General features: G+C 45.6%; 1 protein-coding gene across 3 annotated transcripts in view; it reads right to left on the reverse strand.

Moving 5' to 3' along the window:
- WWP1 (WW domain containing E3 ubiquitin protein ligase 1) overlaps window positions 1–11,916 on the reverse strand; it is a 117,251-nt gene extending 105,335 nt beyond the window's left edge. For 2 of the 3 annotated variants that reach the window (XM_075826034.1, XM_075826030.1), the window contains exon 1: window positions 11,586–11,701. The gene's annotated coding sequence lies outside the window, so the exon portion shown is untranslated. Of the gene's footprint in view, window positions 1–11,585; window positions 11,702–11,760 lie in introns of those variants that run through there. The other variant, XM_075826033.1, reaches the window with a different exon arrangement.
- Between the last annotated feature and the right edge of the window lie 1,400 nt (window positions 11,917–13,316).

Genomic DNA, 13,316 nt, shown 5'->3' on the forward strand with positions numbered 1-13,316 from the left:
ACTTTTATAGGTGGAGACCCCCATGTCCTGTGCTCTCCCAGCCCCAATATTTGCATGCGTTGTGTGTGACTATGCCGGTTAGGCGACAACACTGTAGTCACCGGCGACAGGAAGTGATGTCATGTGATTGACAGGTGCAGGCAGCAGAACATCATGTTATGACATATGTTGAGGTGTAGATTATATTGTTTTCTAGCGCTACTGAAATATGCATTGCTTTCTAACAACTGCCGACATGCCAATCATACATTTTCAGAACAGCTTATCACGGATACAAACCATTTTATGTTTAAGTGGGGTTACACATTCAATTCAGCATTTAATTAACTTTTATACATTTCTCTCAGGAATGATTTCCTAGAAATCTATGGCAGAAAATTATTTAATACGTCTGAGGAATGAAACTGACTGCATTACGGAGAGACGCCTGCAGGCAGCAGACAGTTCACTATATGCCAAACAAATCCAAAACAGGCAGACTGACATTTGGAAATGAAGAGATAAATGTGGTCTGCAACCTGTACAACTCCAGCAGTTGTGAAACTACGACTCCCAGCATGCCCTGCCAGCAACTGAGGACAAGTTGCAGACCACTGATGTAGAACACACTGAAAACACCTTGGTTTATCTACTCCTTATGTCTACAGATTGCTAAAGTATTCCCCACATCTCGGATTGGTGAGGCAATGAGGCAGATCAGACTGGTTTGGAGTCTTTCCAGCCTTCTTGCCTCTTGCTTCTACTTATTCTGCCTTAATTTTAAGACTTGAGTAGTTGGAGACAGACTGGTTGCTATGGACATGTCTGACAGATTGGTTGTTAGGGACACACTGGGTCAGATTAAGATTTAGACAGCATACATTTAGACTAGGCAGTCAAAAAATGCATTCAATTTAGCACAGTGGTGCATTATGTATGATAAATTTGGTGCATTTTGCTAGACACTTCTCTCTCTCTCGTGGTTGACTTAGTTTACGCCTCTCCAACTTTTTGAAAGGTGTCTGAGTGATAAACATCGGTTCTTTTTGAAGCATTGGATTGATAAATAAATCCAAAACGTGTTGCGACAATTTCCGCCAGAAGCGCACTCCATTTTTGCGGTTTTGGGGATCCCAGAGGTGTGATCAGGAAAATGGAATGCCCTAACCCTCGTTCAACTGGGTGAGGTGGCTGAATCCAAGCGGAGACTGAATGGAGATCTATGGGAGACCCTCCAATTAGTCTCCACCTAAATGTGGCTACTGTCGGCCGAATCAACTTCTGATAAGTAGGGGTCCCAGAGGTAAGAACGCCACCTATTAAACATTTACAGTATACCCTGTAGATATTTCATATAACATCTGGAGGGAAACCCATGCAATTCTCTTCCTACTTAGTCCCTTCATGATTACATGTGTGTATGAGTGTCCGAGATAGGGATATTAGATTGTGAGCCTCAATGGGGAGAGGGACTAATGTGTAATTACATATAAAATGATAGAAATTAATACGTTTGATTTGTTCACATGATCAATTGAGTAGGGATGTCACGACACCAGAGTTTGGACTTCGATACCGATACTTCGTGTAGTATTGCGATATGCTATCCCAAAACGATACTTTGCCAACAATTAAAAAAAAGTTCTTCTATTTTCTGATGTGAGGCGCGTGGTGTGATGAATTTTGAACCTCCATGTGCCTCACGTTAATAGTAATTAACCCCATCATGTTCCTCAGTCATAATGAACATTATTGGGTTAATGTGTGAGGTACATGATGGGGTTAATTCATATTAATGTGAGGCACAAGGAGGTTCAAAATTCATAATACCTCGTGCCTCACATTAATAAGTGAAAGAAAGCAGTTTTTATTTTATAACTGCATAAACATCATCAATTACGCAATTTATTTTTGTTATTACGGTCGCAACGATACCGAATGTGTAGTTTATGTATTGAGACTTATTTTAATGTTCATTGTAAAAAATGTGTATTTTTTTTAAAATTTAACATTACTTTATTTTTTTTAAACTTTAATGTACTGGCATATATCTATATACTGATATTACACAGGCAGCTGTTAGGACATACCTCAGTATGCCCTAACAGGAAATATGGTCAGACAGCCCTGGGGTCCTTCAATGGACCCTGGGCTGTCTGCCCATATTTGGTATGTCCCTCAATCGCGTCACAGGGATTCCATGTGACACTATCCAAAGGGCATCCCCCTTCCCATTTACCCCTAGAATGCTGTGGTCAGCTTTGATCGCAGCATTCAAGGGACTAGCGGCGGAGATGAAAGTTTTGTCTGATCTCCGCCGTTAAGAGTGGGGCTGCGGCTGTGTAATTCCAGTCGACTGCGCTATTGATTCCGTCGAAAAACGGAAACCTGACTGAGAAGTGACAAACGGAAACCATTAGCAATGTTTCCATCACCATTGATATCAATGGTGATGCAAATGGAAGCTGTGGTTTCCGTTTGACTTTCCGTTGCGGGGTTCCACGACGGACACCTCAGATGAAGCCCCTGAACGGAAAGCGAACGCTGATGTGAACCGGCCCTATGACATGTCAGAAGTTTGTTGAAAGTTTTAGTTACCCTTTAATAGTTATTCATTAGGCATTATTTTTGTACTTTGGGAGGGCGTGCGATCAATAGGATTTTAAAACCTAATAGGTCTTGCATATTAGTTTTTAATTATAGAAGTCAGAAAACAAAATGTAAAATAGTCATAGTTTAGCCACATAAGGAGAGAGTAAACCATTTTTGGGTTTGAGACATAAATTATACAGCCTGAAGTTTGCCAGTTATCCAGCAATCCAGAATACTTCATAAGTAAAGAACCTAAAGAAAAATTGCTGAAAATGCAAAAACCGCGATTCAACTGCAACGTGTGAATGCACTCTAATACAAAATATACCAGCACTCTGATTTTTTTTTTAGTCAGGGGAGTTTTAATATTGATTCTGTGTGTTCTTCAAAAAATTGAAGATTATTATTCTGTTCTGAGCTAAAAACAAAATCTGGATTATAAGTATTTCTGGAGTATCGGATGCAGGAATTTATCCTCTGTATCTGAAGCCCCAATATCCGCAGTTACGGGGGAAAGAAGGAGCCAATTTAGGTCTAGTAAAAGCAGCTCTCACAATAACACAAGGTATCAGGGCCCTGGTAATGTGATGAAGTAAAAAAAAAAAAACACACGGGACGCCAAACTATCATATCCTAGGAAGAAGAAGCAATGACATCACCATTCCAAAAAAAAGCAAATATTTCTATTGTCCCATAGTACAGAGACTATTTCTACAATATGAACAAGAATACCATATCGTGTCACTTCTACATATGGCTCATTAATTAACCCTTTCCAGTCACTAATAACCCTATTTACACCAGGAAAGGGTATTTAAAAAAAATGGCGCCCGCTCAGAAGCAGAGCGGGCACCATAGCCGCTGGGTCTCTGCTGCGTTACACTGCCGGGACCCAGCGGCAATACTTGCGATCAGAAACATCTCTGATCGCAAGCATTTAACCCCTCAGATGCCGGTGTCAGATGTGACCACCGGCTTTTGAGGGGGTTTTACTGCCCCTTTCACTTCGCGGGGCAGCCGGTGTACTCTTATAAACAGCTGGGAGCCTGGTGAACGCTCCCAGCCCTGCTATGGGAAGATTGCTATGGAGATCTGCCTGTGGCAGGTCTCAATAGAAATGCACTACTTTTGACATAGACTGCAATATTGTGATATTGCCGTCTATGGCATGTGACTTAATGATCGCAGGTTCGAGCCCCGTAAGAGGGCTAAATAAAAGTTTAAAAATATTGTGTTTTTTTTTTAAAAATACATAAAAACTCAAAATCACCCCCCTTTCCCTAGATCACATATAAAAAGAAACAAGAATAAAACAAACACATTAGGTATTCTTGAATCTAAAAATGCCCGAACTATAAAAATATTTATCCAATACGGCGAACATCGTAGCGGGAAAAAAAAAAAAAGATTGAAATGCCCGAATCGCTGTTTTTTTTTATTTTTTAATAAAAAGTAATCAAAATGCTAGACATTCCCCCACTTGGTATTAATAAAAACGACATCTTTCCACGTACAAAAAGACGCCTTACACAACGCTGTACCCAGGAATATAAAACAAAGTTACGGGGTCACAATTTGGCGATGCAAAACATTTTTTGTTTCTTTCAAACTTACATTTTTATTTTATTTTTTTAACAGTACAGAAACATAACAAAAACTATATAAATTTGGTATAATTGTGATCGTACTGACCAACTAAATAAAGAGAACGTGTCATTTTCACCATACATTGAACATGGTAAAAAAACTAGACCCATAAGAAAATGGCGGAACTGCAGTTTTTTCCCAATTCCACCCCATTCTGAATTTTTTTCCGGCTTCCCAGTACATCGCACATAATATGAAATAGTACCATTACAAAAGTACAACTTGTCCTGTAAGGCCTCATTCACAAGACCGTAGCCATGTGCACGGCCGTGATTTTTGTGACAAATCGCGGGCCGTGCACATGGCCGCGGCCATTATTTTCAATGAGCCCGGACCGCAGAACACGGCCGTAATAAGACTAGCCCGTTCTTTCTGCGGTGCGGGCTTCTGGGCCATGCACAGACAGTGAAAACCACGGTCGTGTGCATGGCCCCGTAGGAATGAATGGGGCCGCGATACTCCAGTGAATTTTCGGGGGAATTGCGGCCGCAAAAGCACGTTCGTGTGCATGAGGCCTAAATATTAAGCCCTCATATGGCTTGTTCAACGAAAAAACAAAAAGAAAAAAAACAAAAGCATAAAAACGAAAATGAGTCTGGTCCTAAAAGGGTTAAAATGGGTTGCCAGACTTTTTATTGATCACTTTCAATAAATAAATCGGTGCAGGTCTGATCCGGAGATCCCCAACAATCAGCGGAGCAAAGGGGCACCAAAGCCCCTTCATTGTATTACCAGGTACATCGGCATGCATACAGGTGTGGGGGTGCCCGGTACTGCAGCTCAGCCCCTTCAAGTGAACTGCCCCTTTGTTTTGCAGTTTTGTTCTGGTCTCTGACAACCCATTTAAGCACTATGTAGAAACCAATCAGCTAGGGAGGTGTCCCCCTACAAGGGACTCAGGAGTCACATGCGGCTCACTGGTCCCCTGCATTTGGCAAATTGTACACTAATGGCACCAGGTAGGTTATGAATTTACTAGAACATGGTGCCAGGATCAAAACCAGTGGAGTGTCAGTTAACACTACGGTAAGAGCCATATCACTGGGTCGTATAACAGGCTACTTTCCTATTCATATATAGTGCTGGTCAACATCACCTGTCATATTGGAAAGGGTGCTCGTGACTTACAAGTCCAGGACGACCAGTGACCTCTCTGCTGTAACGGACAGCCGGGGACAGTACATGTGGATTTCACGATTCTTCTTAAAATAAATTCCCTGACTAGCAGTGCTAGAAATATCATGTACGAGCAGTCGATAAAGGGTTAAATATTGCTATGAACAACATAGACTTCTTTAAAGCTAGGCTCCCCACCATAGGTTGCGGAGGTAGAACCGGCAGGGCTGTTTGTGGTAATGAGGGAACAGTTAATAGTACACAGATGCAATGATGAAATCGTATGTCATTAGCGATGGGCTACAAGGAATTAACTGAACACATATTTGTCATTTCACAACATTGATGATCTGTGATCTAGAGCAAACAATAAAAATCCTGCCAGAACAAACACTGCAGTCCATGGCCACATCCGCAAAGTACCACGCTACGAATGAGGCGGAAATCTAACCCTGAACAAGATGGGTCAGAGCGGACACATACAACCTGATCGCTCTCATACACTCGGCCTCATTCAGATGAGCGTATTGTACCCGTGTTTGTTCATAATCCAAATGAAGCAATCCGACTCCCCAGTGGTTCTGCTGAAAGGAACTTACAGCTCCATAAGTATATATGGTAAGTCCGGTTTAGTAGAACCCCAGGGGGCTGAATGCTATATTCAGAAGAGGAACAGTTAAACAGGTACAATATTCTCATCTGAATAAGTCCCTATTTTGACTCAATCACTGATCGCTCTGAAGGCTTCCTAACGTGGTTACCAAGTTCCACAACGTGATCTTGGTCTGGGCTTTATTGATGATTTGCATTTGTCATTCCAAGTACAGTACTGTTTATCAATACGTTCCTCATCAGTCTCAAACCAGCTTCATCATGAGGTACTAGGTCTGTTTTACAAGCCATATCGTCTCCCTAGTACTTTCTTCTCACTTCCATATCCACATCTTTATATTTCACCACCGTCCTGTTCACTGAACCTTTGTAGGACAGTTCTTATCAATTCCGCAATTTCTTGTCCGTCTTATTTCTAGGACGTCTAGAAGGTCATCTTTGTACATTTGTACTTATACCCAATTGCCCTAACATTCCATGTTGCAAACTTAATTTCTCTCTTAATTTTGTTCTAATAGATTTGCCAAGTTGCTTACCAGAAACCTCCACGGTGTCAGGCTTTTCTTATAGAGCACATTCATCTGGGTCCTCCACCTGGACTTCTATGGCAAGAGAGGCTCTGCTAGTGGAGCCCACAATTCAAGCCCGGAACTTAAGATGTGATGTGAAAGCAGTGACATGGTCTTCATGTTTTTGTGATCCAGATCTACACCTGTGAACAAGGAACCTGCCACGTGATGGACAACTGAACAGCTGTGGAGTGTTTTGATGCTTACGTAACGGTGAGCTAGAGGGGTGAATACCCACCTTGAGATGCCAGTTATCTGCCAATGTGGAATAACGGACTTTCTCGTCTCCATTTACGAGCAAAACAAGAACTATGGTCTGGTGAGCCTTTGTACTTTAGGCCTGGTGTGGCTTGTTGTCCGTTATATTTATTCCTATACGATAGTACTATAAATGGCACTTTACAATGGGGGATGCAAATTTTACATCAAGATCCAAGAGCTTCAAGCTGCCCCTGTGATCGGGAGATTTCGACACGTAATGCAGGAGCTAAAAGGTGTCAAAAACTTTAGAAAGTAGCCTGACCTGGTCTGACCATGAAGGCCTCTACAGTACTCAGGAGGAGGGTAAAAATAACACGACTGCAGGATCCCACTGCACACAGTAAGGTCCGAGTTCTCATGGGGCGGATACGCTGTGTATCTGCCCTGAGCGCCGCAGGGAATCCCGGGCGAAAAACCGCACCAAACTAGCAGGTTGACCTCCTGGGATGATGTTTCATCCCATGTGACCGCCGCGATTGCCTGTGATTGGCTGCAGCGGTCACATGGGAAGTAGAAGAGTATTTTTTTTCTGAGCTGGGATTTTTGTGGGAGAATTGCTGCGACTCCGCCACAAAAAATGCAACAACTGCTATTTGTTGTGGGTTTTACCTCCCCATTCAGTTTAACGGGGAAAACTCGCAACAAATAAGTAGCGTTTACACAAATACGATTGATATTCTGTGGAATAAAATTCTGCTCCACACGTCAATTTCTAAACGGTTTTTCCACTGCGTGTGAATGAGATTTGTTCATATCTCATGCACTTTGCTGCTACTGTATTATGCTGCAGATTTTCCACAACAAACTGTTTCAGAAAATCTGCAGTATTTACGCAACATGTGAACTGACCCTAGTAGTAGAAGTAGTATTCGTATGTACTCATTGAGCATCAATCTAGGAGGAGGACCAGTGAAGAGGAGCCGCTCTATTCAATGTCTACGGGACTGACGCAAACCGCCAAAGGATGTATTCGACTGTTTCCGTTATTCCCATAGACCTTGAATGGAGCGGCGACGCACACTCAACCACTGCTCCACCAAAGTCCACTCACTGCGGTTGAGCAGTGAGAAAACGGGGAATTTAAGACCCCCGTTCTCATGATCAGTGGGGGTTCCAGAAGTGGGGCCCACAGCAATCAATTATTAGGTGTTAATTGTCGATTCTGGTACAACCCCTTTAAAGGGAACCTGTCACCAGCATTTCACCTATTGAACTTTACTTATCCCTCACTGGCCGCTGCTATAAAAAGTTAATTACCGTTATCCCCTCACCTAAACTCCTTCTCCGACTGTAAATAACGGTCTGCAAACATTTTGCGCTTTTTATCGTAATAATCCGGTGTCCCTTTGTGCGCACACACCAGAACAGGACATCAATGCACAAGTACGGGATTTTGTGTTCTGGGGGAAGGCGAGGAGCTGTCAATCAAAAGTAGGGAGGCGGGGCAAACTCGGACAGGCTTGAGGAATGAAGATATGACTGTTTTATGCTCATTAGCATACAGTGCGGGAACACTAAAAAAATGGAATTCTAAAGCTACAGAGCCGACTCAAAAAAGACAATTATAGGTTATATAGAAATGATTTGTCACCCACGACTACCAGGTATTGCTGGTTTATTAGGTGAAATGCTGGTGACAGGTCCCCTTTAAGTGACATCACTGAGGCTAGATACACATCCCGTCTTTGGCATATGTTTTTTACGGCATGCGTATTCTGCTACAACAAGATGCCCATACAATTGGATCCTATTGCCATTCACGATTATAATAAAAAAACACCATAGGTCCGGTTACTGTTTCTTGACAGGACAGATCAGTGCAGATTGCTATAAGACTAAGCCAATTTGACAGTGACGCAATAGTTATGAGAACCGCTTTCTAAAGATAGATATGAAAGTTATTAGTAAAGTGGCCTGAACATTACACAAAGCCGTACAGATCTGACAGGAAGTCTCAGAAGACGAAAAAAGCGAAAGTGTTATACGTATGATCACATTGTAACACATGAGACGAGCCAGGAAATGCATCAAGAAGCCGTGTGACCTGGCACAGACTGACATAACAGCGGGCACAATCTGTGGCAGCAGATCTAGAACGACGTGCGTGCGTCCTGCCATTCTGGCTTACAGACACACACCATTTCTGCGCAATAAACTGTTCAGCTTCGTGTGTCTGCGGCACAGACAGTCCAGTGAGACAACCAGACCGAAAGGAAAAGGGGGGCAAATGTAGAGGAAGCAAAGAAAAATCCCAGTGACTCTACAAGGAGGGGCTCACAAGCAGCACATCCCGGAGCTTAGCAAAGAGGAGAGAGATCAAAGAGGGACACGGAGACGAGATATTACAACAAAGGACGAGGACATCCACCATGGAGCGCGGAGACACAGGGCTCCATGTAACGTCACGTACACTGGTCGCAGACACTACACAGCAGGGTCCCTGCAGACAGACGCGGATCTGACAGGCTGATCTATAAAGTGTCCAGTCCTTCTTTCCCCCATATATATGCCGTACCATAGGTATCTGCCCAATGTGGTTCAGGGGTCTGCCAACAATACTGAAGGTTCATAGCCCACGTCTATAACCTGCCCCTATGAAGACCCTCAAGTATCTGTAAGAGCCTGATAAAGGTAATGGGTACAATTATACCCACTAATGTACTCAAGAAAGGGAAGGCCAAAATAACGTGTGCCAGACAGGTGACCATCCTCAACCCATCACAGGTGAACCAACGTCTGATCTCTTTATAGACTATACTAGAGAATCATAAACTTTACCCTCAGATGTGCCAAGATCCGGGGAAGATGACATGTTGGATTCTGCCATTTACTCAGTTTCTTGCCGTCAGCATTCAACCTTAACCAGACAAGTGTTACGAGCGCCGGAGACTTAAAGAGGCTCTGTCACCAGATTTTGCAACCCCTATCTGCTATTGCAGCAGATCGGCGCTGCAATGTAGATTACAGTAACGTTTTTATTTTTAAAAAACGAGCATTTTTGGCCAAGTTATGACCATTTTCGTATTTATGCAAATGAGGCTTGCAAAAGTACAACTGGGCGTGTTGAAAAGTAAAAGTACAACTGGGCGTGTATTATGTGCGTACATCGGGGCGTGTTTACTACTTTTACTAGCTGGGCGCTCTGATGAGAAGTATCATCCACTTCTCTTCAGAACGCCCAGCTTCTGACAGTGCAGACACAGCCGTGTTCTCGAGAGATCACGCTGTGACGTCACTCACAGGTCCTGCATCGTGTCAGACGAGCGAGGACACATCGGCACCAGAGGTTACAGATGATTCTGCAGCAGCATCGGCGTTTGCAGGTAAGTCGATGTAGCTACTTACCTGCAAATGCTGATGCTGCTGCAGAATCAACTGTAGCCTCTGGTGCCGACACGATGCAGGACCTGTGAGTGACGTCACAGATCTGCACTGCCAGAAGTGGATGATACTTCTCATCAGAAAGCCCAGCTAGTAAAAGTAGTAAACACGCCCCGATGTACGCACATAATACACGCCCAGTTGTACTTTTACTTTTCAACACGCCCAGTTGTACTTTTACTTTTCAACACGCCCAGTTGTACTTTTGCAAGCCTCATTTGCATAAATACGAAAATGGTCATAACTTGGCCAAAAATGCTCGTTTTTTAAAAATAAACACATTACTGTAATCTACATTGCAGCGCCGATCTGCTGCAATAGCAGATAGGGGTTGCAAAATCTGGTGACAGAGCCTCTTTAATGACAGCGTGGTGTCTTCAGGCCGGGCCGCAGTGGTCGGGAGGCGGAAGTCATTGGACAGATGTCAACACAGGTCAGAGGGCACAGGTCAGAGGGCGATACAGATCAGGCGTCAACATAGACGACAGACATGATTCAGGCGGCACCACGGGTTGTGAGCACCGGTTACAAGTGGCAGGTAAGCGTCAGGCAGCCACGCAGATCAGGCAATGGGCACGGGGTCATCTGGTGAAACAGTTCATGCCACAGACACAGGTCAGCCGGCGACACAAGCGACGTGCACGGGCCGGCCGGCGACGCAAGCGACTGTCACGGGTCGGCCGGCGACGCAAGCGACTGTCACGGGTCGGCCGGCGACGCAAGCGACTGTCACGGGTCGGCCGGCGACGCAAGCGACTGGCACGGGTCGGCCGGCACGGGTCGGCCGGCGACTGGCACGGGTCGGCCGGCGACTGGCACGGGTCGGCCGGCGACGCAAGCGACTGGCACGGGTCGGCCGGCGACGCAAGAGACTGGCACGGGTCGGCCGGCGACGCAAGCGACTGGCACGGGTCGGCCGGCGACGCAAGCGACTGGCACGGGTCGGCCGGCGACGCAAGCGACTGGCACGGGTCGGCCGGCGACGCAAGCGACTGGCACGGGTCGGCCGGCGACGCAAGCGACGGGCACGGGTCGGCCGGCGACGCAAGCGACGGGCACGGGTCGGCCGGCGACGCAAGCGACTGGCACGGGTCGGCCGGCGACGCAAGCGACGGGCACGGGTCGGCCGGAGACGCAAACGACTGGCACGGGTCGGCCGGAGACGCAAGCGACTGGCACGGGTCCGCCAGAGACACAGGCTGCGAAAGGCTACTTAATTTATAATGAAGGAAGCTTGAAGAAGATAAATAACAGTATAAAAGACTGAGAAAGACCAAAAACCAGCGCTCTACAAAGGGTGTGTAAGAGTCCCTGAGGGGGGAGACAGCTACACACAAGATGGATGAGGCGCAGGGAGGAAGACAGCTGTACACTGACAATCACTGTGGAAACAGCAATCATGTATTCATTATATGACACAACACATACCGGGAATATGTCCCGTCCTCGGCCTCCCCTAACCGGGCCGTCCTGTTCTTCACCCCCGCTGCCGTCCGCCTCACACTCTCCCCTCTCCCAGCACCTCTGCGGCCATCACACAGCTCCGCCCCATTCCCCACCCCCGACACATCTCACAGAGAACCTCCCACACCTCGTCGCCTACCCGCTGTCCTATGAGAACGGCTGCGACCTGAGGGGCAGGGCTAGAGCTCATGGCGTCTGCTCTCGGTAGACGGACGGAGAGGTTGGTGGCCGGCACTGGTCAGACCGGAGGTCACGGAGTAATGTACGCAACACCTCACAGACGCTGAACACTTCCGGTACAGAGAACACTACTTGGTCACTACTTTGTATGTTACTTAAACTTTTCACAGTAAAGTGACTAATAGTCTTTACCTCCCATTACGGGGTTTTCTATAAGTTCCTAATGTTAAATAAACAAATACATATACAGGGACGCTGACTCTATGATGCAATTGCAGTGGAATGACGCGTTTATGTCAGTAACTAGGACTGACTGTCGTGGTCACGTGATGTAATATAACTTGGACCTTGACGACACTTCATCTTTGGTAAAAGGTGGGAATTTTTATAATTGTAAGTATATTTTAGAGGGGGTTCTAATTTAGCACTGTGAGAGTGTAGGAAGGTATTGTTGGGGGTCTGAGAACCTGGGTTCATACAGTTTTTCTGCAGGAGGAAAATCTGCCTCAAAATTCAGTTTGGAATTGCCATTGAACGCCGCGAAATACGCTTTCTCTGCCTCCCATTGATGTCAACGGGAGGTCAGAGTCGTAAACGCCCGAAGATAGGGCATGTCCCTTCTTTTTCCGCGAGCCGATTTTTCCGCTCGCAGTGAAGAAACTCCTCCGCCTCCCATTGAAATCAATGGGAGGCATTTTAGGCAGTTTTTTGGCGCGTTTTGCGGCGCGGTTTCCGCGTAAAAAAACTCCATGTGAACCCAGCCTAAAGCAGATTTCAAAATCTCATACAACCCCTCCAGGAAGAAAAATGCTTTGAGTCCCACAGAGTTATTGATATACATGGACAGTGATGTCAGAGGCTTTCAACTATGGAGTCCCCGACCAGAGCATTGCAGTGACGCCGATCTTGGGAAAGCCCTTGACAGAGTGTCAAGGGCTTTCCCAAGATCCCAGAGCGACCTGGGATTCTGCTCCTACAGGAAGCCCCTGACATCTATGTCCATATATGAAGCGCTCTGATCGGGGACTCCAGGCCCGGAGGAACCTGTGACGTCGTTGTCCATATATGGACAGTAACGCCAGGGGCTTCTCCAGTGCTGAAGTCCTCAGCCAGAACGCTACAGATGCTCTGGCAAGGGACTCCGTAGTTATAAGCCCCTGACGTCACTGTCCATATATGGACAGCGACGTCCGTAGCTTCCCTGGGGCCGGAATCCATCTGTGGGAAATCTCCCCAGAGTATACGTTTAACGTATACCTGTGACGGATGCCATACAGTGGCATCCGTCACACAAAGGCTTCCATGTAAAGAAAAAAATTATACCGCGCGGTATACATTTTTTTTTCCGCAGGATCCCTCAGGATGGATTATAAAAAAAGGTATACTGACATATATCAGACCGATGGAGGCCAAAACTACACTCTTTCAGACTCTGTCTGGCTAATAGAGCCCTATGGACAAGTATACCACCATACAGAACATAACTATGTACAGTGCATAAACTATACCACCATA

The sequence above is a fragment of the Rhinoderma darwinii genome, chromosome 5 (assembly GCF_050947455.1).
Source record: "Rhinoderma darwinii isolate aRhiDar2 chromosome 5, aRhiDar2.hap1, whole genome shotgun sequence".
NCBI lineage: Eukaryota > Metazoa > Chordata > Amphibia > Anura > Rhinodermatidae > Rhinoderma > Rhinoderma darwinii.